Below are 25,958 nucleotides of genomic sequence, written 5' to 3'. Positions count from 1 at the left end.
CAAAAGCAGTAGTAGTTTTCTTTGAAACTCACAATCTGGTTTAGTGGTCAAATGTCATTTTCCAGCATGGCTATCAAGAGCAAATTCTTATTTCATTTCTATTGAAGTGCATGTGGCAGAAGAAGCTATGTGAATATTAAAATTGCAATTCAGGTTCTGACACAGCAAAGGTCCTTAAGAATCACACTTGGCCACCTGGTTATCATCAGAGAGAAGTGCACTAATATTAGTGCCTGATCTATTGGAAATATTGCTTAGCTTTATGGCTTTTTCCTAGGTTGAGAGAGGTCTTTTACCATCAGAAAGAACGGTAGTAAAAATGTGATAGGCACATCTCTGATTTAATCTCTTACATGTATTCATCGAGCATCTGTCTACTGTGTACAGTGCAGGTTTTATTTAGAGACTGTGAAATAGAATAGACTAAAGTAAGATTTTAAAATAAGCTTTTGTTTATGTGTGCATGTACGGGATATGCCCATGAGTGCAGGTGGCAGTGAAGTCCAGCAGAGGGAGTCTGACGCCATGGCGCTGGAATTACAGATGGCTGTGAGCCCCTGACAGGATCCTGAGAACTGAACTCTGGTCCTCTGGAAGAGCATACGGGTGCTGAGCTGCTGACTCATCTCTCCAGTCCTGAGAGAAATATTTTTGAGAGTGTAGATTTTGTGTAATTGGCAAGATCAAAGATCTAGAAGGAAGATTTATTTGTCCTCCTTGGGAAAGTACACAGGGTATATGCAAAATCTCATGTAACTTGCGCATTTTGTTAGAAATGGAGATTTTTAGAATCAGATGTCCCTTACTTTATTTCTCTCTCCAGCAGCCTGTTCCTACCCCTGTTTTCAGCACTTCAAAGTGGAATTATAACTGTAGCTGGAGCAAATTAAAACTATAAGTGGGTGAAAATTTCCAGTGAGCATATCACCATAGTTGTAACCTTTACTTCTGCAGGACTAAGTTAAAAATCACTGGCAGTTTTGAGTTTTAGAAATATTGGGGGAAAGAAATCATGCAATTAATCATTTAATTGTAAATTGTTTTTATTGTAGGCAACAAAATAGACACAATAATCTTGTTTAGAAATGATGTTGTAAAGAGTTTGAATAGTATATTTTAGGTTAACCTGTCTATAAATTAAATCCAAATGAACCCATCAATTATTAAGAGTATTGGAATTTATGAGGATAATTCTATATTTCTTTGTTCTTGCTGTTCTATCAGTGTTTTGCATCATGTTTTGTAGCCCTGTTAATAGAGCAGAAATATTTAGAATTTTTGTGCTTTTGATGAATTGCCTCATTATAACTAGGAAATGGCTTTTATTATTTCTGGTGATATTCTTTGCTGTACCATCTATTCCGTGTCATTATAATAACAACTCTTGTTTCCTGTGTTCTCCAGCTCTAGTATTTATAACCTTTCTGACTCTTGATTTTTTTTTAACCATTTGTGTATTCATACTGAACATGCGTTTCTGAGTTGTTGATGTAGCTTAGTAGGTACAGTGATTGTGTAGCGTGAGTGAAGCCCAGCGCTAGATTCTAGCTGCCATCTCTAACGAGTGTGTGGGAGGTGGGGCAGAAGGGTCAGTCATGGTCATGCTCAGCTATGTGATGAGTGTAGGCCAACGTGGCCTACAGGATACCCTTTCCTCTCTGTCTCCCTGCAAAAGTGGGGTTCTTATCAGTAATACACACACACACACACACACACACACACACACACACACACACACACACACACTGCTTCCTAATTGGGTCATTTAGATCCTTTTATTAAAAAATGTTGATGTTACACTTAAACTTATCTTCCATCTTTTCTGCCTGTGTCAAGAAAGTTTCTTTTCCCTTCATTTATATTTTTAAAAAATATTTTTCATTCTTTCATATATTACATTCTTACCACAGTTTCCTTTGCCTTCCTTCCTCCCAGTCTCTCTTCACGCACTCAAACCACCCCTTCCCCTCTTCCCCCCCAGATCCATCCATCACTACTACCAACACCACCACCATCTGCTCTTCCCAACGCCCCTACCTTCTGCCTCCCCTTAGAAAAGAACAGGCCTCTCAGGGACATCAACTGAGCACAGCTTACCAACCTAGCATAACACATACCAATCACATCAAGACTGGCCAAGGCCACCCAGTAGTAGGCAAAGGGTCCCTTATGATTAATTGAAGATTTTCATAGCAGCTTTCCACTTTCCTTTCTCCAGCGTTTGGACTTAGTTACACATTTCACTGCCTGCCGTGCACTCTAATGTAATGCTCATATTTTAAAGTACTAACATTTCATCATAAACAATGCACACATACATAGGTCACACATAGCATATATCCACATAAACGAATAACACGTAAAATACTATTAGGGGTAGTATTTCTGTACTCTGTTGGGTTTCAGTAGTTCCAGTGAAAATCTAGCATTGTGATTTCACTGTAGGACTGAGTCTGTAGGTTGAATCTCAGACCCAAAGGACTCGGTTCTGGGCAATGTTACACTGAAGCCAAAAGAAGTGAGCTAAGTACATCCTGCTTTATTAAACAGTAAAGTGTGGAGTGTGTCTCCTTCCCAAGAAAAATGAACAAGGGTAGCCAACAATTTCTTTGCAATTTCTTCTGCCCCTTTTATTTCATTTTACGTAAGAACTGGTCTCAGAACTCCCTGTTGGTCCCATTCTCCATTTTCACACCGGCCTGTCTACTTCCCGCCTGACTTCTTCCAAAGCTCCCTTCTGTTTTGTTTCCCTGGGAATGAGAATGCACTGTTGCCATGGCCTGTGACTCCGTGTCTGTGTGACACATGAATGCTGCTTACCAGAACTGTTCACAACATCACCAATCAGTCCTCCAGCTTTGCAATTAAAAACATTTGTCATCCCTGGGGCGACTTCTAAAATTAATGTGGTCATGAAGATTCCTTAGTTTTCAGGCCACAGAAATATGTGACTTCTCTGCAAACATAGTGGAAGTGAGTTTTCTATTTCATACCAACACGATTGGGCCATGTAATAAATATGATTTCCTTTTTATATATAGTTGAATAGCTTCCCTTCTCCATGGCAGTTTTTTATGCCCCAAATTTGGTTTGCTCTTAAGTTAGTGAGGCTATCATGTAAAAGTTTGCTGGCACAATTCTTTATTTGATAGCAATGACAAAAACCTGTATTCTCATTGGCAAATGCACATTTCAGAGTGTGTGGTTGGTTTTCTCTTCTAAACTAGGACATTATCTGAGTGCTCTGTCTCCATCCTGTAACCCTCACGGCTTCTGAGGAGTTGCCAAACTGCCTGCTCTTCCCTATTTAATGAATTGAGTCTTTACTTCATATATTTAGAAAAAAAATGGTGGAGGCTTAATTGAAACATGCTTTCTCTAGGGTATTTTAAAAAGCTCCTGTCTCAAACTTTCAGTCACACAGAGTATGATTTCAAATTTTAACACATGCCAAGTAGCCTTTTGGATTAGAGGAATGAAAGCACGCAAAATACTGAAAAATAAATCCGTGAGGAAAATGTTTGAAAATATGTGAACGATTAAAATTTAGGTCCAGTGATGTGAAGGGGAAGTCACTTTGGGCTCTTAGAAAATAGACTGGCTCTCAGCCCTTCTCTCGTTTCAGTGGATACAGTGAAACTTTTGGACATGTGGACTGAAATGTGAATTTTATCAGAAATGAAAGGACACAACTTCCCTCAGGACTCCACCAGGCCGAGTCCATCAAAAGAAAGGCAGCCCAAGTGATCCTCAATCACACAGCCAGGGATTTCCAGCTGGCCCATGACTCAGAACTCTTCATATATACATACATACAATAGTTTTTATCTTGCCAGGAGTTCAGTTGTGGAACAAATAACATTTAAAATGCAAAAAGGGCCTTTAAGAGATAAATCAAGTCTTAAATTCAAATTTTGAGCAATTTCTGTACATGTGGAACAAATTCTATTTTGTATAACTTAACTGTGTACAGTGAAATGAGAATAAAAGGAGGGCAGAAGAATGTTATTACCCTCAAATTATGCAAGGAGGTGTCTATTCCAGGGGCAAAGAGTGCAAAGGTCGGAGCTTAGGGAAAGAGAGCTTTTAGAAGAAGGCCCTTTAAAGTGTAGGAACAAAGAGGAAATGTAATGACAATGATGATGGCAGAAATTTGTGCTTCCATTGAGTAGTTTCAATGGAGGCATCAAGGGACGTGACCTGGACATCAGGGCAGTAAGTGCGGAAGCTCACGCTTCTGTTGTTCTGGGCTCAGCTTTCTCAGCAAACCCAGGCACCAAGAAATGATATTTTAGTATGACAATACTTTTTGTTTTACTACTAGGAGGCACCAAATGGTCATTTACACCACACACCAGACACACACACACACACACACACACACACACACACACACACACACACCAGACACACACCACTGTGTGTCTGTGTGTGTGTGGAGAGAGGCAGGAGGAGGGAGGGACTGAGGGGAGGAGAGAGAGAGAGAGAGAGAGAGAGAGAGAGAGAGAGAGAGAGAGAGAGAGGGGTGGGGTGCATGCATGCATGAATATATACATTTTCTTTCTTCACACATTTTGTGCTTTTCAGAAAGGAATAAATGTCAGCATTAATATTAAAAATGCATCAAACAGGTATTCTGCTTCCCTTCTGAGAGGCACCAGTAACTTGGATTGGATCTTAGGAATGAGGGATTCTGTGACTTATCAAGTAAAGGATGGACTTTCACAAGTGATCTGATTGACAGGACAGGCATTTCAGGCTTCTCAAATTTTGCATTTGCCGGAACCTGATGGAGTATGGTAACAGTAATGGGCCCACTGAACCATGGCTTCCTTTATTCATGGCTTGTGTGGTACATTCTCATCCTGACTCATTGGTTTTCCAATGTTGACAAGGGTAGTGCAAAAAGAAGCACATGCACCAAGGATTGTTTGCTTCTCTTGTCGTGGGAACCGGGGACCTGTGAAGAGACCTTGAGCTGCTCTGTCAGAGACAAACGGTCCTGCTGACAATCAGCACCGACAGCCATGGATACGAGACTGTTAAGACTACCTAAGCTTATCCAGCTCCACCCTGGCCATAAGATGACCAGTGTCACATGAATGACCACAGGCACAAATTAACCACTTCTCTTTCTTTGATTAATACTGACAGGTTTGCTCTCCTGGGAAGTTGCACTTTCTGTGCTTGAACTGATGAATTAATTGCTAACTAAGTAGGAGTCAGTCATGCTACTTAAGAGAAACCAACAGAACAAGTTGAGTTGTGTCTAACTTATGATCTAAGGGATTGTGAACCAACAAAACAGTTGCTCTAAGCCACTGGCTATAGGGATATGTTGTCATGCAAACATAGAGACTTCATGGCAGACACTTACTTTGAGATTCAAGCTTTTATGGGATGTATTAGCAGTTGTATTGTGCAACCAATGAGTGAGGATACTCAAGACAGTACTTTGACTAGCTGCTTCGTTTCTGTGATACAATCTGATTACTTTAATTTACTTTTTGTATTTAGTGTGTGTGTGTGTAAGAGGGGGGAGAAGGTGGGAAGGGGGAGGGGCAGTGCATGTGTGGAGGTCATTGAGCAACTTGCAAACTTGTAGACATTTTTTTCTCTTTCTACCATGTTGATTCTGAAGATCCAACCTCAGTTCTCAAGTTTTGTGGCAAGGATCTTTATGTATTGAACCATCTCACTGGCCCTGTATTATTTTTAAAGTTGTGTCCAAATATCCAGGGGATATATTGCCATGTGGAGATGAATCGCAGAGCTACTCAAGATCAAAATGAAAGGCTTTCTTCTTTAAGGGGAAGGGGTTTTGTTTTTCTAAATTTACAAAGGCAAACATTAGTGTTAGAAGCATTAGTAAAAAAGAGATTCGGCCAAGTGGTCATTTAAAACCAGTGGCAGAGTTAAAACCATTTAACTTTTTGGATAAGATGAGGAGGAAAACAGAAGCAGAAACTCATGGTACCTATTTTTGCTATGATATATCATGATTTATCAGTTTGTTCCTATTACACATACATATTATGTTATGATTTCAAAAGCTTTGTAATATTTCATATACTTTCTAAAATTTACCTCATATTTACAATAGCAGATACTCCTATGAGTGGGTATCAAGTGTTTATAGAAGAAATCATGTACACTTTTAATAGTGCTTAAACCAACTAATGTGGCCTGATGATCCTGGCTTGAGTTTTCCAGAGTGCTTAGAAGCTTCTGACTCCATGACTTTGGTAGTTGAATCAAAGCTTTAACACGTGATGAAATGGAAAACTCCACAGGTCAAAGGAATCATAGTATCCTACATGTGCTGAGTACTTTATCATCTCTGTCTTCTAGGAAGACAGGAGGCTATGGCCTTTAGACTGTGTGTGTGTGTGTGTGTGTGTGTGTGTGTGTGTGTGTGTGTGTGCATGTGGGTGAATGTGTGCATGTGTGAGTGAATGTGAGTGTGAGCGTGTGTGAGTGTGTAGGTGTGTATGTCTGTGTCTGTGTTGTGTGTCTGTGTGTGTGTCTGTGTGTATGTGTGCATGTCTGAGTGTGTGTGTGTGAGTGTGTGTGTGTGAATATGTGCATGTGTGAGCGAATGTGAGCGTGAGCGTGTGTGTGTGTGTGAGCGTGTGTGAGTGTGTAGGTGTGTATGTCTGTGTTGTGTGTCTGTGTGTGTGTCATGTGTGAGTGTGTGTGTGCATGTGTGAGTGTGTGTGTGCATGCGTGTGAGCGTGTGTGAGAGTGAGTGTGTGTGTGTGTGTGTGTCTATGTGTCTGTCTGTGTGTGTGTGAGTGAATGTGTGTGTGAGCGTGTGTGAGTGTGTAGGTGTGTATGTCTGTGTGTCTGTGTTGTGTGTCTTTGTGTGTGTGCATGTGTGAGTGTGTGTGTATATGTGTGTGTATGTGCGTGTGTGTGAGCGTGTGTGAGTGTGTGAATGTGTGTGTGTGAGCGTGTGTGAGAGTGTGTGTGTATGTTTGTGTGTTGTGTGTGTCTATGTGCCTGTGTATCTGTGTTGTGTGTCTGTGTATGTGTGTGCCAGTGTGTGTGTGTGTGTGTGTGTGTGTGTGTGTGTGTGTGTGTGTGTAAACCAAAGTCTTACCCAGAAGGGAGCTAGAGGCACTGCGGATATAGAGCCTTTCCCGTTTCTACAGTGAGTAGAAAGATGGGCTGACCCGGGTAGATGCAGCTGATACTTCCTGCTAACCTCACACTTTAATTGGTTTGCGCTGATGGATGCATTGGGGCCACCATAAAATGGCAGAACTGCTGTTGGTTTCCCCTGAAGAGATACCTTCAAATGGGTTGTTAAGTTACTTTCTGATGTAAATACCCTGTCTTATTTTTCAAGTTTCTATTTTATTAATTTTCCCCAAGCAATGTCAGGGATTTAACACTTGGCTCAAAGTACACTATTAGATTTTAAAATAAATAAATAATAAATTTGGTGTTGGGAAGTCAATCTAGGTTTTTCCCTATGCTATGCAAATATTCCACTATGGAAGACATAACCCAGCCCCGGATTAAAAAAAATACATAAAAATAATAGAGCCTGTTTAATTATCCCCAAATTTCTTTTGGGTTTTTAAATTAATTTTTAATTTTTAAGTGGCCACAGACCTTGCTCATGGCACATATTAGATACCATGACAACGACTACAGAGTGATTGGTTTATGAATTCTTCGTGTGGTTTAATCAGTACAAACCCTGAAACTCATGTTACAAGCATAACGAGACCGCAACAGTCCTTGGATTTTACAGGCCTGAAAACCGAGCCTCGTTCTTTTGCCCACCTGGTTATCTTAAAGTGCCCTGGGATGTTTCTGTATGAGTGGAGTGAGTCTGGGTGTGTTTTCATTTCTAGATCAGTAAATCACTTCATTGTTGGGTCTGTTTCTTGCTCACAATTCCCCTAGGCTGCTGTGTGAGTTGCGGACATTCTGTGGAGGCAGCCTGCAAGGGTCCCTTCCTGATATTGGTTACCCTGGGTATAGGCACGCAGGAACTAACTTGAAACCGGTTGTGTGTGTAAGTTCCAAAGCCACAGTCTCAGGCTCAGTTTCACAAAGGCTGCTGTCAATACAACAGCTTTGGTTTCTGAAATTTTTATTCTCCACAGGGGCTGAGATTTAGTCCGCTAGACTGGACACAGGGAAATGCCGATTCATCATCTTGAGCATCTCTGTTGTCTTCTTGCTCATCTTCCAGTTTCCAGTTTCCCCCTACTTTTTAATAGAAGAAAAAAATCTGCTAACCCTATACTTACTGCCCTATACAGAGGCCCGGAGGTTGTCAGCAGAGCGGCCGTTCACTTTCTGAATGTCAGTGTTCACTTAGCAAAGATCTTCTGCTTCTCTACATGATACGTGGATTGGATTACATTGTTATCAAGACAGGGAAGGGGTTTCCCAAAGCTGTTCTATCTCCTACATCATTCGTTTTTTTATCAGGACGTTCATCCTATCCTGATGCAGAGGGATACCTTGGGTCACTACAGCTTGCTGTTGAGCGCGAAGCACCTTGTAGCTTCCGTATTGCGTCTCCTAATCTGCCAGGATCTGGTACTCCCGCCCACGTTCCTTCCATCACTTTCCTTCCTCCTTTGTGTTCTCTTCGCCCAGTCCTGGCTCCTCTCTCCCCCATCAATACCGATATCCAAAGGAACGCAGTAATGCTGTGAAATGGCAGAGCAAATCTCTCATTTCCTCAGTAATTGGAGAGGTTTCAGAAGCTAGAAGTCTCCAGGGTTGAACAGGGAGCCTTTCTTCTTGGATACAAATATAACTCTCCATTCACAGGATAAATGCTAGTTATTAAAGCCTAAGCATGGGTGAACGACAGGAAGGCTTGCTTTATGCTTCATTTATTTAATAAACATCTGACAGTTTCTTCTTATGAAAATGCTACCCCTTATCTTAGCGAGCAATGAAGAATATGCTTGCTTTTTCTCTCTAGTGCTGGCTGTGACTCTAAGGAAATTTTTGCTTCATTTGATGGCATTTTACATCAAGCTGGAATTTACTAAATGTGGCCTAAATCTTCAATACCTCTTATTAACTATTTAGTCTTCAGTAAATTCTCATGATATATCTGCTTGATGGCCTTCATCCCTTAAGAACAAACCAGAAAGCTAGGTGTGGTGAGACATACTTCTAATTCTAGCACTCATGAAGCTGAGACAGGGGGATAGAGGGTTTGAGGACAGGTTAGACTACATATGGGGTCTCTGTCTCAACCATCACAAGATAACACAAAATCACCAAGCAAAGCAGAAATAAAATGAAATGTGGAAGAATGTTAAACACAAAGCCTATAATTTTTAAAGCAGCTAGAAAAATCATCTTATACCTCCCTCCGCCCCCCTCTGGCCAAGTCTATCTAAAAGAGTTTTATTTAACTAATCAGGGCAGAAAAGAAAGAAAGCACTGTTGTTCTACTCTGTTTCCAGCTCTGTCTCTCACCCAGTTCTATGGCAGCTGGGAAACAGGCTCACAAACGTTTCAACCCTCTTCCCTTGGCGGTGGTGTTTCCATCTTTGAATCTGTGGAATAACTATTGTTATGGCCGGCAGGTATGACTCTGAGAAATTATGATGCCTTGTGGCTTATGAAGGACCACAGAGCTTCCACGTTGCTGGTTGGGCCATTTGATACTGGTGCTCTGAGTTATCATATGAATGCCAGCCTGCAGTGGAGACCACAGGCTACGTGGAGGTGGAGACGATACCCGGGGTCTTTGCCACGTGTTAGGGGCCTGCTTCCATTTATTGTGGACTTAGCATTCTGACTCTGTTCCTGGAGAATCCTTCCATGTATGAAAGTATAGCAGCACAAAATTCTGCACAAAGATGTAAGGGATTGCAGATGTTTAGGAAGTGAATGCAAAGAAGAAATAAAGGGAGGCCATGACTGCTCCTGAGGGGTTTAGGTTTTTATTATAGATGTAAGAGCACAGAGACATCTGGAAGAGTCCAGAGTGGACATGACCAGCCCATTGGACTGTGTCATGTGAGGAGAGATGGAAAGGGAGAGGGAAGAGGCAGGAGACGAGAGGTCATGGGGCAAAGAGACCAAAATGCCAAAGGAACCAAAGGGTTGCAAAACGCAAATGGCTGGATTGGGTAGGAAAAGACCAATGGAGGAAGGACAGCCCAACCCAGTCCTTGGGCTACAGAAGTTTAGGGTAGGGGGTGAGGAATGCCAGCCAGGAAGATCCCATAAAGTAGGGACTGAGGGATTCTGGGAGAGCTGGTCAGTATTAGCTTGAGCATGTTAATGGGTCCCTTTTGTGCCTGTTTGTCCTGGGTTGGAGAGCTAACAGGTAGGTCAAGCCAAGAAGGCCTCTGCATCCCAGAAAACATGTAACCAGGTGCCACCGACAAACCTTTTTGCTGTTGTATATTTATCTCTGTTTTTTCAGGCAAGGTTGTGCTGTGTGGCCTAGATGAACAGTAACCGGGGAAGCAGAACATTCAACTTCTGTTTTTGATAACGTAATGATTAAGGCGCACTGTAAATTTGACTGGGTTTAGGATCACCCTGGGACAGACCTTTCAGTGAGTCTGTGAGGATGTTTCCAGAGAGATTCAATGGAAGAGGGAAGACTCGGGGAGCATCTGACAGGTGGAGGTCCTGGATCAAATAGGTAAACAGGAGAAAGGAAGCGAGGACTTTCATCTCTGTCTGCTCCTGTCTGGGAACATAATGCTGTTATCAGCTGCCTCCTGTCCTCCCTCCCACAGTCACAGCTGCTCTCTCGAATCTTTCCAGTCAAGACTGAGCATTCTCAAACTAGCACCCAAAATTAACCCTTCCATTCCTAAACTACTGGAGTCATATAGGGCTGGAATCATGAGCCCTACACCTAATAGAAGGAAGGTGCTCTGGTGGCTGTCTGGAGGGGGTATTTGAAGGAAAGAACTGAGCACTGTCAATTAGGAGACATTGACAGTCTGGGGAGAGACTGGGAAGCCTTAGGCTAGTGCTATTGGAATGGAGAAGGATGGGAAAGTACCTAGGAGGTAAAATTGGCAGACTTAGCACCTGATGTGGAGGGAAGGATGGAATGGGCCGGTGAGTAGCTGTGTTAGCCAATAAAAGAGAAAAATGTGAGTTCAGCAGAACAGACAAGGTCAAGCTGGTATCACAGCGCTGTGTGAGAAACTGCAAAGGCGTAAGGCTTCTGGTCTGACTCCCCAGCAGCTCCTGGAAGAAACCCGAGAAAAATGAGTTCCGAAAAGGATTCTTGTCATTTCCTGGCGAAATCACCTGGGCTAAGCAGCACACTATTCTGTTTCGAAGGCTAATTTACTTGGTCGGATATTGGGATATTTTTCTACATTTAAGGTTTCTCCAATAGTGTAGCCAATCTAGAATCTTCAGGAGATTCTATTTACATGAAGATTTGATCATATCACCTTAGAAACCACTTAATATGAATAATGCTGAAAATAAGGGAGTTGAATGGGACGTTACAAGAATAAACATTCACTAATATTTGTTAATTGAGGTGAGCAATAGCCTATTACAGCTCATCAAATTTAGTTGCATGCAATGGTGGTGTTACCATTCATAGTTCTACCCTAAAGATAATGTAAAGAAATGTTAGGTTATTTCGTATCCTATTATTTCTTTTGGTCTGCCTTGCAGATTGGCATGAGGGATACAAGTAATCAAAACAACTCTGGCCACTATTTTCAAAAGCCGAAGCTGCAATGGCAGGAATGGGTCTAAAATTCTTTTTTTCATCTCTCTCTTGCTTAGAAAATGCTGACTGTGGCTGAGGATGCAGCTTACTTACTAGTGCTGCATGAACCAAGCACGGCATAAGGCCCTGGGCTCAGTTTCCAGTGTCACCTCAGAGGTAGAATGGGCCTATGAGGAGTTATGCACTCCAGTAAAAGAAAATGTAGGCTCAGCACAAAGACAGAAGGCAGAAACATAAAGGCTCTGAACTTCAGGAGTTTTTCCTGGGAAACCAGAGAAATAATTGTTTCCTTTGCCTTGGTGGGTGATTTCGAGTGTGACTCAAATAAGTTTTACATAGGCGATACTACACAGACACCCGTGGAGAGATACTAGAATCCTCCTGTTTGCTCTTTGGGTTAGAAAGTATGAGTGTGAATCACAAGTATCTGAAGCCTTTGACATTTCCTTCCCTGATAATGTGCAGAGCAAGAAAGGAGGGAAGAATGTACAGCCCCATCACCGAGGCCCTGTGCTGGGTGGGCATAGGAGGGATGGCCACCCTGTTTCTGTCACTCATCACGTGGGCGTGTGTTTAAGCTACAAGAGGCAGTTGAATGTCAGAAAGCTGGGGAAAGTCCTGCAATGCTCTTTATCTCCAGACCAAAGGACAGAAGCTGGACAGTGATAGACGGACAGAGTTTGAATCTGGGTCATGCCTTGGGTCATGGCCTGGTAGAAGGAGAGAGGAATCTTGGCAGAAACACCATGCAGAAGGCTGAAATCTGTAATGAAATCTGCTCAACTCAGAATCACATAGGCACAGAAACAAGTCCTTTAGGAGTGTCTGCAAGACCGTGTTTAGGGACAACTTCCTGGGGAGGGAAGGGCAAATTGAATGTGTGGGGGCATCATCCCGAGCGCTGACATTTCCTTCTCTCCATTTCCTGGCTGTGCCGGCATGAATTGCTCTGTTCTTTCTACTTCCTAACATGATGGACGATGCTTTTGAAGGCATGAGACACAAATCACCCTTCACCTCGTAGGCTGTTTCTGTCTGGCATTTTGTTCACAGAAATGCTGAACAGTGAGTAAAACAGAGATAAGGATTTTTTTCCTTCGAGCCATGCGTGGAGAACATCGGTAAGGATATCTAAATTCAATGCCAACATGGAAACATATTTATGGACACAGAGAAGACCACACATGCTTTGGTGGGATGTCTTATAAATATGCTCTGAGCATTTTCTTGTTTTAATTATGTTTTCTAGTAAATCATAGTTGAGTCTGTTCTGTATCCCAAACCAGGTTCAAGATCTATCATCAGTAAACCAGATATATTTATCACTGTCTTGCTTGGGCTGCCTGATCATCTTTCAAACCGGGAAAGATTTACTTTGTTGTACAGTTGTCAAAATCCAGGGAGGTGTTCTGCTACAACTACCATTTTTGAGAAACAAACTTTTCATTCTGTATCAAACCTATAAAACTCTTCCCATAAAGGAACCAGAGAGTGAAATGCACTCAGGCCCCAGGCCGGAGTAAAAGTATATTGCCTGACAGAGTCTAGTGCTATAAAATACAACAGGAATAGCATTTGTGGGGGAGGGGCAGATATAAAAAACAATACTATTAAGTTTCAAACTTACCTGTAACAAAATATGTACAATTGATTGAAATAGTAAGGGGTTATTTTCATTGCTAAAAATTTTTATTGCTATGATTTTTATGAACCTTAACTTTAATTGTGATTGAGGGGGTGTGTAGTGTGGGTTTCTGTCTCATTTTTAGAGATATGAAGAAGAAGAAGAAGATGATGATGATGATGACAACGATGATGATGATGATGATGACAGGAACAACAGAAAGGTCACTCAGACCTGTGTACTTCAGAGCAAATGCCAAGCTATGTGAATTGAAGATGGAGAAGAAGAAAACTAGGAAAGAAAAGAAGGGAACAATTTAATATGCTTTGTGAATGGCTATTGTATCTCCTTCAATGAGTCTTTGCAGAGAATAAACTAACCAGTATATTGGGCATGGAATGGCCCTCCAATTCTACAGCAGAGGATTGAGTCAGCTTCATTCCAAACTAAATAGAGACATAGAAAGAGATTGGAATAGAGACATATAATGAGATTGGAGGGGCTGTTGTTTCCAGAGAGAAATGAGAGTGTGGTTTTCAGAAGGGGACAAATAGACTTTAGCTGGCACATAAATTAACATACTAGTATAGGGTCTTTATATACAGACCACTATAAATAGACGACATTGGGAAGAAGTGTTGAAAATGTGTAGTAAGCACCAAGCACAAAGCAACTGTTTAAGGTACACCCTTGGGAATCAGACCCTCCTGTGATGTACCATGAAACGTGTTCTTTGTGACTTAGTTTTCTGTCAGTTGGAGCTGGCAATGATGGCACTAGGATGCTAAAACGTTAGTGCATGTGAAATGTGCTTGGAGTACCTGAGCTCATTGTGAGTGCTGGCCGTTGTTGCCTCTGTTGAACGTCTGTGGAGACAGAGAGGAGGTCAGATTTCCTAGAAACAGAACCAGAGAACTAGCCTGTGTGAAATGATCTTTCCCCACATGATTTCATAAGCTGAATTTTGAGAATCTTCGACCTTAAATTTCTTTTGAAGGGGACTTCTTCTCATGGACAACCTTTATAAATTGAAAGAGCATGCAAATAATGTAATCAGCTTATTAGTAATTGATGCTCACTAGTAGTTGTACTCCTTTATAACAAATTCCTCGAATTCCTGTCTCATTCCTCGAATGGTGTTTAACCATGTGATAAATCAAGTGGTGTGTGTGTGTGTGTGTGTGTGTGTGTGTGTGTGTGCGTGCATGTGTAGGAGTGGAAGTGTTCTAAGTTATGACAACTTGTTTCAGTTTCTTTTATTCTTTCCTGTGCAGACCCATGGGTTAATTTTCCTCTTGATACTTGGTACTGTGATTATAAGCATAGTACATACCTACCATTGTTCTGTATGATAGCTCTCTATATTTCAGTATGATTCTGCTGTAGATAAGTGGAGTTGCATAGTTTTTCCTCAAGAGGAATTTACAATATGGTCTCAGACTTGGAACTTGGGTAGCAATTTCTGGAAATGCTAGAAAGTGTGTGTGTTGGGATAGTTCCAAAGTCAGCTCTTTAGTGGTGTTCGAAGTGGTACTGACATGCTCCTGGAAACATGACCTCAGCCTTGGAAACCCTGGTGCTCTCTCCAGATCCCTTCTTTCTGCGGGAGTCCTTCTCATCCCCTGTTGTGGCTCTATGAATCTCCCACAGTTGTTCCCTCTTGTTTAAGGGGCACTGTTTTTTTTTACCACCAACTTGCCAGGGAAGCCTGGGGATTTTCAGCCCCTTCCCAGTGTTGCCTGTAGGCATGGCCAGTGGATGGCACAGTGTAGAAAAGCCAGGCTTTCCCATAACATCAGCTGTACAAGGGAATTCATGCTTTGTATCTCTTGCTCAATGTTTGTGCCTTTCATGGCTCCACTCTTCTCCTAAGCCTTCTTCCTTTCCTGTAGCAGGTCTTCCCTGAAACACCCTCCTTCAAGCAATTAAATTTCTCCACATGTATGGTTCCAGCTCCACATTCCGAGGACTACACTCAAATCCGTTTCCTCATTACTTTCTTTGAACAGTTACATTCTGGGGATGTAGGGGATACTGACATTCATCCAGTTCATCCTGTCTGTTTAGTGATTCTTAAACTTAAATAGCAGACAGACAGGAAATCTTTTCACTTGATTGTCCCCTCTTCTCACTGGAAAGAATTTACTTATTCACATCTTGTGATTCTTCAAGACAGTTGTACATCTCCCAGCCTGGAATCCCACCAGATCCACTCAGAATCCAGTGATTGCTCTTTGGCGAGGTGTACCAAGAACATTGACAAATTAGGAGGTTGACACATGCATCTGTCATCCTGACAGGCTATGGTATGTAGAGCAGTCATGAGCACAGCAAAGTTTACATGGTAGAATTGTGTGCCTCTGTTTACTTGTTCAGTGCCCTTTGATCTTGGATTTAAAAGAAAACAAAGTACCCAGTACTTTAGATTCGTGTAATAATTCACAAGTGTCCAAGCCTTCTCTGCACGGTTTAGCCCCAGGGATGATATATACGAGTTCTTGCGGAGGAACTGGGTCCCATGAGGACCCAGGTAACTCAGACAGAAGTTTTAGAGGCTGGCTTTGGTGCAGGACAACAGATCCCAGCAGGGTTTCCCTATTATGCTCTGTCAGTAAAATAGAAGAATAAATTTATATTTCTATTTTCTCTGACACTTCTTGGAATTTAGAGAGTTTCCAAGGACCCACTGATGCAGTGTTCTGAGGAGGCATGCACCTTGAAAGTAGGTTTGCTCTGCATAAAAGGCAGAACATTAACATTTTGACTGTTTCGATTTGTTTTCTTCTGGTGATTTCTGTTTCCCACATTCATAGACTTTTTTTTTTTTTTTTTTTGGTTCTTTTTTTCAGAGCTGGGGACCGAACCCCGGGCCTTGCGCTTCCTAGGTAAGCGCTGTACCACTGAGCTAAATCCCCAGCCCCCATTCATAGACTTTTATCTCCCCAAATATTATCTTTTCTTTTGTTCCTAGCTCATGTATATGTAGACATGATAAAGTATAAACAGGGTCTTCCAACTACTTGACCCACTTGAAAGCTGGGTCTCTGTTGAGGCTGGATAGACTTAGGTATAAGAGCTTAGTGCTATTGTATAGCGTTGCTAGGGCCTTTCCTGGTTCAACCATTTATCTATTTACACATCCCTTCGGGGATTGTGGATGGCAATCATTAGGTCATCACCCAACATGAAATATTCAATATTGTCTATAAATAGAATAGAAAGTCCCATCGGGTTATTCTCCTCACTGCTGTGTTATGATAATTCAAAGAGCAGCCCAGAGGATGCTGCTCTTGTCCTTGAAATGTGGCATTTGCCTGCATATCTTGTAAAGGTAAAATCCATGGTATGTGTAGATGAGAACTACAGACACACACACACACACACACACACACACACACACACACACACACACACACACGTTCATGCTTTGATTGTTGTCAGGTGCAAGCTGTTCGTAACCTTTTGCTTCTAGTCATACTATCCTGGCTTTCTCCTAGTTGTATGGGTCAGATAACCATGTTCCCTTCCCTTCCTGTGTGATCATGATGTTTTCTGCTCCTTAGAGCTGAACAAGAGAAAGTCATTCATTTTGCTGAATGTCATGGGTCACAGACATATCTGCCTGTGCTCCAAAGATAAGGAAACCTGGCCATGTGATGAATCCCGATAGAATCCTGGAGAATTAAAGCTCTGGTGTTGGCTACAGTCCCAAAGGAGATGAGCTGCTGAGAAGACAGCTTGGACTTTGCTATCTTCTGCCCCTGACACATTGTCCAAGTGATATGGACTGAGACTTAAATTAGTGAATCAAACAACCCCACAGGGAATCCTTCCCTTTAGTGCTCATTTTTAGGGAACTCATTTTGTTAGATTTCTGCCCATGTACCTGCTGCAAACCCTCCTTCGCTCCCTAGCCTCACAGACACTAGCAGAAGCCATATTGAGAGCATTGCCTGCGAACCTCGCCTCACAGACATAGCAGAAGCCATATTGAGAGCATTGCCTGAGAACCTCTAGCTGGCAGACCTCCAGGTGCCTAGATTGCTCACTTCAGGAAGAGACTGTGCAGGCTCAGGCACATCAAAAGGTACCCTCTGCACCACATCTTACCTTCTGCATCCCCTTTCTTGCTGCTTGCTGGGGAATCTGAGAACCTACCTACTGTAAATCTTTTCCCCTTTCCTGAGAGACACATTAGAGGGAATGTCATGGGCCTGATTCCCCTTCAGAGTCTGATACCCTGCTGTCTGTCTCTCTGTCTGTGGTGTTTATAGCTCTTCAACTAAATGGCTTAACATCTAGTGATTTGTCTCTATGTGGGTTTCTTAATGCGTTCAGTTATTCCAACTTTTATCTTCTAAAATCATCAGAGGCCAGGCATTCAGTAAACACTTAGCACCTTCCAGGAAGTGCACCGTCTGTATTGGAGGTGTCAAGTTAATCTGTGACTCAGTATATAGACATCTTCAATGCATCTATAATCGCCATGAGCCAACTGATGCTTTATGCTTTTTGTCCTGGTTTGTGTCCTTTGTTAAGAAATCTTTGCTTTGTTTTGTCCCCTTCCCCTTGTTTTCCGTTTGAGACAGGCTCTTGCTATGTTCCATGATTGCCTGGTTGGCCTGGAACAGGATGTGTAGACCAGGCTTGGCTCCAACTTTCAGTGATCCTCCTGTCTTCACTTTGCAAGTGAAGTTTGCAGGTTTTCTAGGTTTCTAGGTTTGTGTCATCCTGCTTAGCTCTAGAATGGTTATTAATAGCACTGTTTTATAGACTGATCTGACATACATACATAAATACATGTTGACTTTATTGTTTTTAGAAGATTTTAGAAAACACATTTCTTCCATATTTCTTTGACCTTTCAGGCAAGGGTGAGAGGATCTTGTTACATATTTCCATAAAGCTCAGACATACAGCTTTTACTCCATTGGGTTATCTCTTTAAAGATAAGACATGTAGCTACAGAAATGGATATATTTTTGTTTGACACAGTAAATGTGTGGTACAAGCTCATAATTTATATAGGAGTGTAAGTTCAGGAAAGGGCCCAGGGAAAGAGACGGCTCTTAGAGCCTGGAAGAGCAAGCAGGAGTTAGCCAGGATGAGAAGGATCCAAAGCCAGGGACTTGAGGCAGTATGGTAGGAGCTCACAGGAGAAAGGAGAAATGTTATCACTTTACAGTTGATATGGTGGAGTCCTAGGGTGTGAAGACCTTAGTGAACGCTGAAGCTGAGGGGCAGGAAGGACGGACTCTAAACTGTCTGAATGTGTCTCCGAGGAGTGTCGGCTTTGTCAAATTATAACAATTGCTAACTTTGATCAGATGCCATGATATTTGCCTGACATTTGATTAAGTTGTAAGTACATTTTATTGCAACTTAATCTTATAGTTCTCTTTCTGAGTTACATATAGTTGTTATCTCCATTTAAAAGGCAAAATATCTAAGGTTGAAATGAGCTGAGTTATCTCAGAAAGTCATGTGATATGAATCAAGAAAGAGAGAGGAGAAAGAGAGAGAGAGAGAGAGAGAGAGAGAGAGAGAGAGAGAGAGAGAGAGAGCAAAGTATAGTATATCTGCCTCCTGTATCCCCACTTGTTTTCTCTTCATAAACATCAAGTCACATGCACTGACACCAGGACAATTCCCTTCTTGGGGTTCTTGGTCTCATTAATAAAAGAGATTGAAGGGATTTGAAAGGAAGTGTGAGAACAATTTTTATAGAAGTTACAAAAAGAAAAACAGAACAAAGAAAGAAAGGAAGGAAGAAAGAAAGAACCACCACCACCACCACACCACCACCACCACCACCATCACCATCACACCACCACCACCACCACACCACCACCACCACCACCACCACCACCACCACCACCACCACCACCACCACCACCACCATCACACCACCACCATCACCATCACACACCACCACCACCACCACCACCACCACCACCACCACCACCACCACCTCCACCACCACCTCCACCACCACCACCACCACCACCACCACCACCACCACCACCACCACCACCACCACCCCCACCACCACCACCACCACCACCACCACCACCACCACCACCACCACCACCACCACCACCACCACCACCACCACCACCTGTACCACCACCACCTGTACCACCACCACCACCACCACCACCACCACCACTAACATCACATCTGGGTAGACAGGAGAATGCAGAAGAGAAGGAAGACCATGTTATTTGAGTTACCAGCATGGGTATGCACTCTATGGCACAGGCAACCACATGGTGGGAAGAGTGCTTTTAGGATGAAGAAACCCGAAGTATCAGAAAAAAGGCTAACTAAGGTTCTGATCAACACCTGAAAGGGACAGGGAAAGGAAAAGGGAACAGTGGTACTTTTCTGAGGACTCAGAAAGGTGGCCAAACCCTGCTGAATGTCATGCCTGCTCTCCTTTTAGGGACAGTGCAGGGGGAGAGAACTCTGAAAGGGAAACGTGCAGCATCTCATTAAAGGAATAACTATTCCACCCATTTCTTCTGTATAGCTTAGAGTAAACCTGCCTCCCCGAGGGGTGGCCCTTTAGCCAAGTCTTTGACCCCATCAACTAAAATGTTAGGTCTCTACTCACTCCAGGGCATCTATTCTCTTGATCAAGAGTTTCCCTTAATGGTTTTTACTGCTGCTCCAACATGACTACCTGAGCCAATGAATATTTGATGATGGACTTAAAGCAGGAAGGTGATCTGATTTCTATGTTACAGAGTCTTTGAAGGCATAGGATCGTTAGTGGAAGTATGGAGCAGTAGACCAGGAACAGATGTCCTAGGTGGGGATGTGAAGAGGTTGTTTTAGGCATCTGGTTGAGAGGTGAGGCATATTGAAGCCAGGGACACTGAAGGGAAGGAAAAAGGAATAAATCCAGGGGATTTTGAGAAAGGTGGATTGAACTGGAAATCAGGTAAGAAAATGAGTTTGATTTGACTAGGCAATGTATGAGTGGATTTACTAGCTAAATAATGGACAGTTCAGGAGTAACTCAGCAGAAAGACCTGGGTTTGTAGCACAGATGAAGGTATGGGCCGCTAGTCATCAGAGTCTGATAAAATGACCCAGAACTGCTGGAATAAGGAGTGAAGGACACATGGATATCGGAGGCTCATGGAAGAGACTGAAGAGAGCAAGGAGAAGAACTGGGTTTTAGAAGCCAAGGGAGAGAGGAGACTCAGAAGGAGGAGAGGATGAGAGGGAACAAAAGTATAAAGAAACCAGAATAAGCTAAAAGGGAAGAACCTGTACTTATAAAAATGGTTAATGTATGCCAAAACAACATAAAACCATCAAGAAGCAGCTTATTTAAGTAGATGTGAAAAGTTGTGGAACTCAATCAGTAAAGCTGTCATTGTATCATTGTGTAAGTTGTTCTTTGTCTCATTAATGAAGTGGCACAATAGCGTTTGACATCCAAAGAGAACCTAAGTAAACCAAGGACCCGCAGTGGCTCCAGGTTTGTGCCTCTGGGAGACAGAACGACCTTGACCAACAATTCTGCTAACATCATTCAAAACAGATGCCACTTTTGACTCTCATTTGTGTGAAGCTACATGTCATCGGGAACCTGGCCTTGTGCTGTTGTGCATGGGGGGCATTTGGAGCATACAGCGTTTATCTTTGTGTCATGGCCTCAGTTCATTTGGGTCAAATAGCACAGTGCTGACATTTTTATGGAATGGGTCATCAGACCCAGATGAAGAAAAATAGAAGTTATTGTGCCCTAGTGCACCAGTCCTTTCTCTATGACAGCAGTTTTGTCCCTGTCCTTGATGTAGAGATTTGAAACTCTCAGATCTAATGAATTTTCTTCTGTCTGGAAATGGTCCCTTGGTGAGACACAGCAAATTTGAGAAAAAATTGCAAAGGTTATCGAAGGTTAATCGTTTCTCAACTTCCCTTTTTTTCCCCTAGGAAGATAACAAAACACAAATCATTTAAAGCAAAGGGACATAACACAGGTGTAATTACGACAGTGACAATCTGTGGGCATGCCTCCACTGCTAGTCTGATTTTCTCCCAGATTTGCTGTGCCTTTCTTCATACCACTCTCATGAACTATTCCAAACATTTTAATAAGGGTATATACATAGAGTCAGAAAAGAGAAAGAGCACCAGTCAATACAGCCAAAAGGAAATAAAATTTCTATAAATCCCAACTAATACATATCTGTCCTGTGTCTTTTGTCATCTTCTAGGCACATATACACTTACACACATGCACATATATGCACACATACGCACACACACATAGACACAGACACGCATGGACACAGACATAGATACACACAGAGAGACAGAAGACAGTCACACACACACACACACACACACACACACACACGCACTCTCAAATACAGAGTCAAAGAGTATCTCTATGCAGTAAAGAATGTCAAAAAAATTCAGAAAAAGGAATTTTAGGCAAATTCTATAAACGAAACATGAACTGTAAATCTCCATAGTTTCTCTTTTAATCTTCCTTAGCCCAGTGCACTTCAGTGGATTCTAGAATATTTTCTTTGCTGAATGGTGTTTTAAATCACTAGGTTCTATATCTTATCCATCATTCTGAAGAACATAATCTTCACTTTGTGTCACAAAAGACAATGACATTCATGTTTCTCTCCAGCAAGCTACACATGGTGTATGGGAATATGATGGTTTCCTCAACATTACCAATATTTCAGATAGAAAGGATGACATGCAAATCAAGAGGCCATATGGGGATTCTGTGTGCCATTACACACAACAGTAAAATCAAAATAAATCAAGATATATCAGGGGAATATTGCTTACAGGTTGGTGAGTAACTGTTCTGAAGTACCAGTGTAAAACCTACTCACAGAACATAAGTGGCTGGGGGTAGTGCACGGTTCTAGCCTCAGGTATCTATTCGCTTAGCTTATTCATGTGGTATTGCTTTATTTTATAGCTCTGGGGCAGGGAGAATCTTGAATACGATGTACAGACGTTCACTTCACTGTGGAACTACACCCTCAGTCCTGAGATTTGTTTTGCAAGACAGGGTCTGTTGTGGATTGAATTGCACTGTCTCCATAGACTCACATGTTTGCTCTCTCCCAGGCAATGACACTGCTTTGGAAGATTGTAGAAACTTAGCACTTCCTCACTGGAGGAAACAGGTTGCTTGGGGTGAGTATTGAGGTTTTATAGCCCTACTCTATTGCCTATCCTGTTTGCTGACTGTGGAAGCAGAGTGACTCTCCAACTGTCATGTCTTCTCTGCAGTATGTAGATGGTATCCCCTTGAGTTGTAAGTGCCAACAGACCTCTCCTCCCCGAAGGTGTTTGACCACAGCACGGCAAACACGCGGATAAACAATGGGTGCAGGGTCTCACTATGCAGCCCAGGATTACACAAAACTTGTTGTGTTGCTCAGGTTGGCCTTGAACTCATGATTCCTTGGCTTCAGACTCAAGTTTTGGGATTATGGCTGCCTGTCACTATGCCTGGCATACTTTGGTTTTTGGCTATTAGATTCTACTAATAATTTTAGGCATCAACTATTTAAATTTTTTCTTGTAACTTATTTAAGACAGTTCTTCTTGCTTTAACTATAAGCACTGTATTAAAGTAGGGTTTATTCTGTGCAGTTTTCTTCACCTCTGTATAGATGGTCTGGTTATTTAACACAGACATTGTGGGATGCTTCCAAATGACATTCCATTTTAGAGACAAAGGCAATAGGGTTTCCTTTCTTTTTAAAATAAGAGGATAGGAAAATTCAGTCTCAATAAACATGCCTTTTCTTTGTCAGATGGAGATAAAAAAAAATTCCAGTGGTTTCATTATGATGTATTTACAAGCAATTCCGTGTTAGTTTTTGTTACTCTTCTTTCAGAAGATTTTCTTAAGAATAAAAGCTGCTTGGTTTAAATGCTCTTGAGCATTACAAAATACAATTGCTACTTTGATTAATTTATCATGCTATGGCCATGACCATTAGAGGAATTAACAGCTCAGGAAGAAAACAAAGCCTAGAGCAGTTTTATAGTAAGAGCTTGGCCTGAGTAGACCAAGCCCATTTTGTAATCTAAGTCATTAAAGAGATGTGTAGGAGAGAATATGTGATCTTCAGTGAACAGTCACCCAGGGACACTGTTTGGGATGCTTTTGGTTGGTTGAGGAAAGATACTGCCATGCAGCCCTGGCTCTCCTGCCTGGTCCTCTAAATCTTCCCATCTTGCCTTTCTGAGTGCTATAATTATCAGAGTATGGAATTCTATGCCTGCCAGACACCTTGTTTTCCTATAGATTCCTCTTCATATCTCAGTAGCAGCTGTAAGGATAAACTATCCCAGGTTTCTTAAATCTCAACTTGTCTGATTATGTATACGAAAATTTGAATCATTCAAGTACTTCAGTGAAAAACATTTCAATAGTTTTTTGAAGAAAAATTGTAATAAAAATCTGTATTTCATTTCTTCTGAAGTAAAATACTTTGAAGAGGCATTAAAAAGTACTTATGTGGATTGGTCTTCTGTGTTAGTGTTTTACTGCTTTGTGTGTTGCACAGTGTATTGCTTTGAAGAGACACCATGGCCAAGGCAACTCTTACAAAGGCAAGCATTTAATTGAGATTTGCTCACAGTTTCAGAGGTTTAGTCCATTGTCGTCACGGTGGGGAGTATGGAAGCAGGCAGGAGGACATGGTGCTAAGTGAGAGTTCTACTTCTGGATCCACAGGGAGCAGGAAGAGAGAGATCCTGGGACTTGGTTGAGAGTTTGAAACCCTAAATCCCACCTCCAGTGACACACATCCTCTAACAAGATTACCCTTCCTGCAATAAGGCCATACCTTCGAATCCCTCTCAAGTATCTCCGCTCCCTAATGACTAAGGTTTTAAATTATGTGAGCACACAGGGAGGCATTCTGATCAAACGATTACATTTTCTCTGTAACTTTTATGATTAAATATGCTCAGGAACTCAGTATAATTCAGGTGTGGCTCAGGGGAGCACTGGCAACTAATTTGTTTGTTGTACATAGACTTGATGTGGATAAAACACTAGCAACAAATAACAATGAATAAAGCCTCCAAGTTACTTCCTCTTCCGTAGCTGTAGAGCTATGTGGAGCTATGAGTTCAGGCTGCAGATTGCCATGCCCACTGCTGTTTAAATACACAGACTGGAACATATTACTTGCCTTCACCTCCATTCAGCTTGAAAGTTCAACAAAACGAAAGTGAAATGAGGGGCTAGAGAGATAATTATAATTATCTATAATTAAAAGCATCGTGCTCTGCAGGCACCAGGACCATTAAAAAGGTGGACATGCCTATGGATGCCTGTGATAGCAACACTGAGTAGAGAAAGACAAATAGGTTCTGGGAGTTTGCTGGCCAACTAGAGAGAACAGTCAACTTCCAGGTCACTGTCTCAAGGCATTGGAGAGGAAGTCAAGAGAGGACACATAATATTCTGTTCTTGTTTCTACATAAATACACATGGGTAGTCATGTGCATGTGACACACGCATACATAGTCAAGCAGATGGAACTGATGGAATAAATATATTTGTATGTTTCTCTGTGTTGTGTGTATATGTTCATGTGTGGGGGGATGGGACATACCATGCTTTTTGCTCTCAACCTTAGTCCTTTGAGACAGCGTCTCACTGTTGTGGTTTGAATGTGAGCTACTTTCTGTCAGCTCATGTGTTTGAACACTTGATCTTCATCTGTGGTGCTATTTGAGACAAAGACTGTAGAACCTTCAAGAGGGAGTCCCTTGCTAGTGAGGGTGGGTCACTGGGGACAGGCCTTGAGGCTTTATAGTCCAGTTCTATTTCCTGTTCACGTTTTCCTTCCTCGAGTGGATGCAGTGTGACTAGGTCACGACCGGCTTCAGCCATCAAGCCTTCCTTACCTGCTGCCATGTCTTTTCATGACATGATGGAATGGTCAACATAAACTGTGAGTCAGAATAGCGACTCCTCCCTGCTTGCCAGGTATTTGGTCACAGCAATGAGAAAGCAACTGAAACACCCACAGACCACTAAGCCAGAGTAGTGGCTAGGCAACCCCGGCAATCTTGTGTATGCCTCCCACAATGCTGGGATTATGGGCACACATGGGCCAACTTTCAAAGTGGGTGCTTGCATGACTAGCACTCTTACCCACAAAGTTGTCTCTCCAGTCCTAGTTTGGGTCTTCTGTTTGCTAGTAGTCATCATTGTATACATCAAAACGAAGCATTTGCATATGTTATATTTGATCTCTTTTGTCTTTTTTCTCTTTTTTTATTGGATAGTTTACACATTTACAATTCAAATGTTATTCCCTCTCCTGGTTTCCTCCTCTCCCATACTCCTTCCCCCTGCGTCTATGAAGATACTTCCCCTCCCACCTATCTACTCTCACCTCAACATCCTGGCATTCCCCTGCACTGGGGAAATGAGCCTTCATAGGACCAAGGGCTTTTCCTCCTACTGATGCCAGACAATAGTATCCTCTGCCGCATATATGGCTGGAGCCACGTGTACTGTTTGGTTAGTCGTTTAGTCCCTGGGAGCTCTGGGGCGATCTGGTTGGTTGCTATTGTTGGTCTTCCTATGGGGTTGCAGACCCC

General features: G+C 42.2%; 1 protein-coding gene across 1 annotated transcript in view; it reads right to left on the bottom strand.

Annotated features, from left to right (window-relative positions):
* Positions 1-25,958, bottom strand: part of Galntl6 (polypeptide N-acetylgalactosaminyltransferase like 6) — a 1,121,089-nt gene that overhangs the window by 115,449 nt on the left and 979,682 nt on the right. The window lies entirely within an intron of this gene.

Source organism: Rattus rattus, chromosome 13 (assembly GCF_011064425.1).
Source record: "Rattus rattus isolate New Zealand chromosome 13, Rrattus_CSIRO_v1, whole genome shotgun sequence".
NCBI lineage: Eukaryota > Metazoa > Chordata > Mammalia > Rodentia > Muridae > Rattus > Rattus rattus.
Note: the sequence above shows the minus strand (reverse complement) of the source record. Positions and strands in the feature narration are given on the sequence as shown.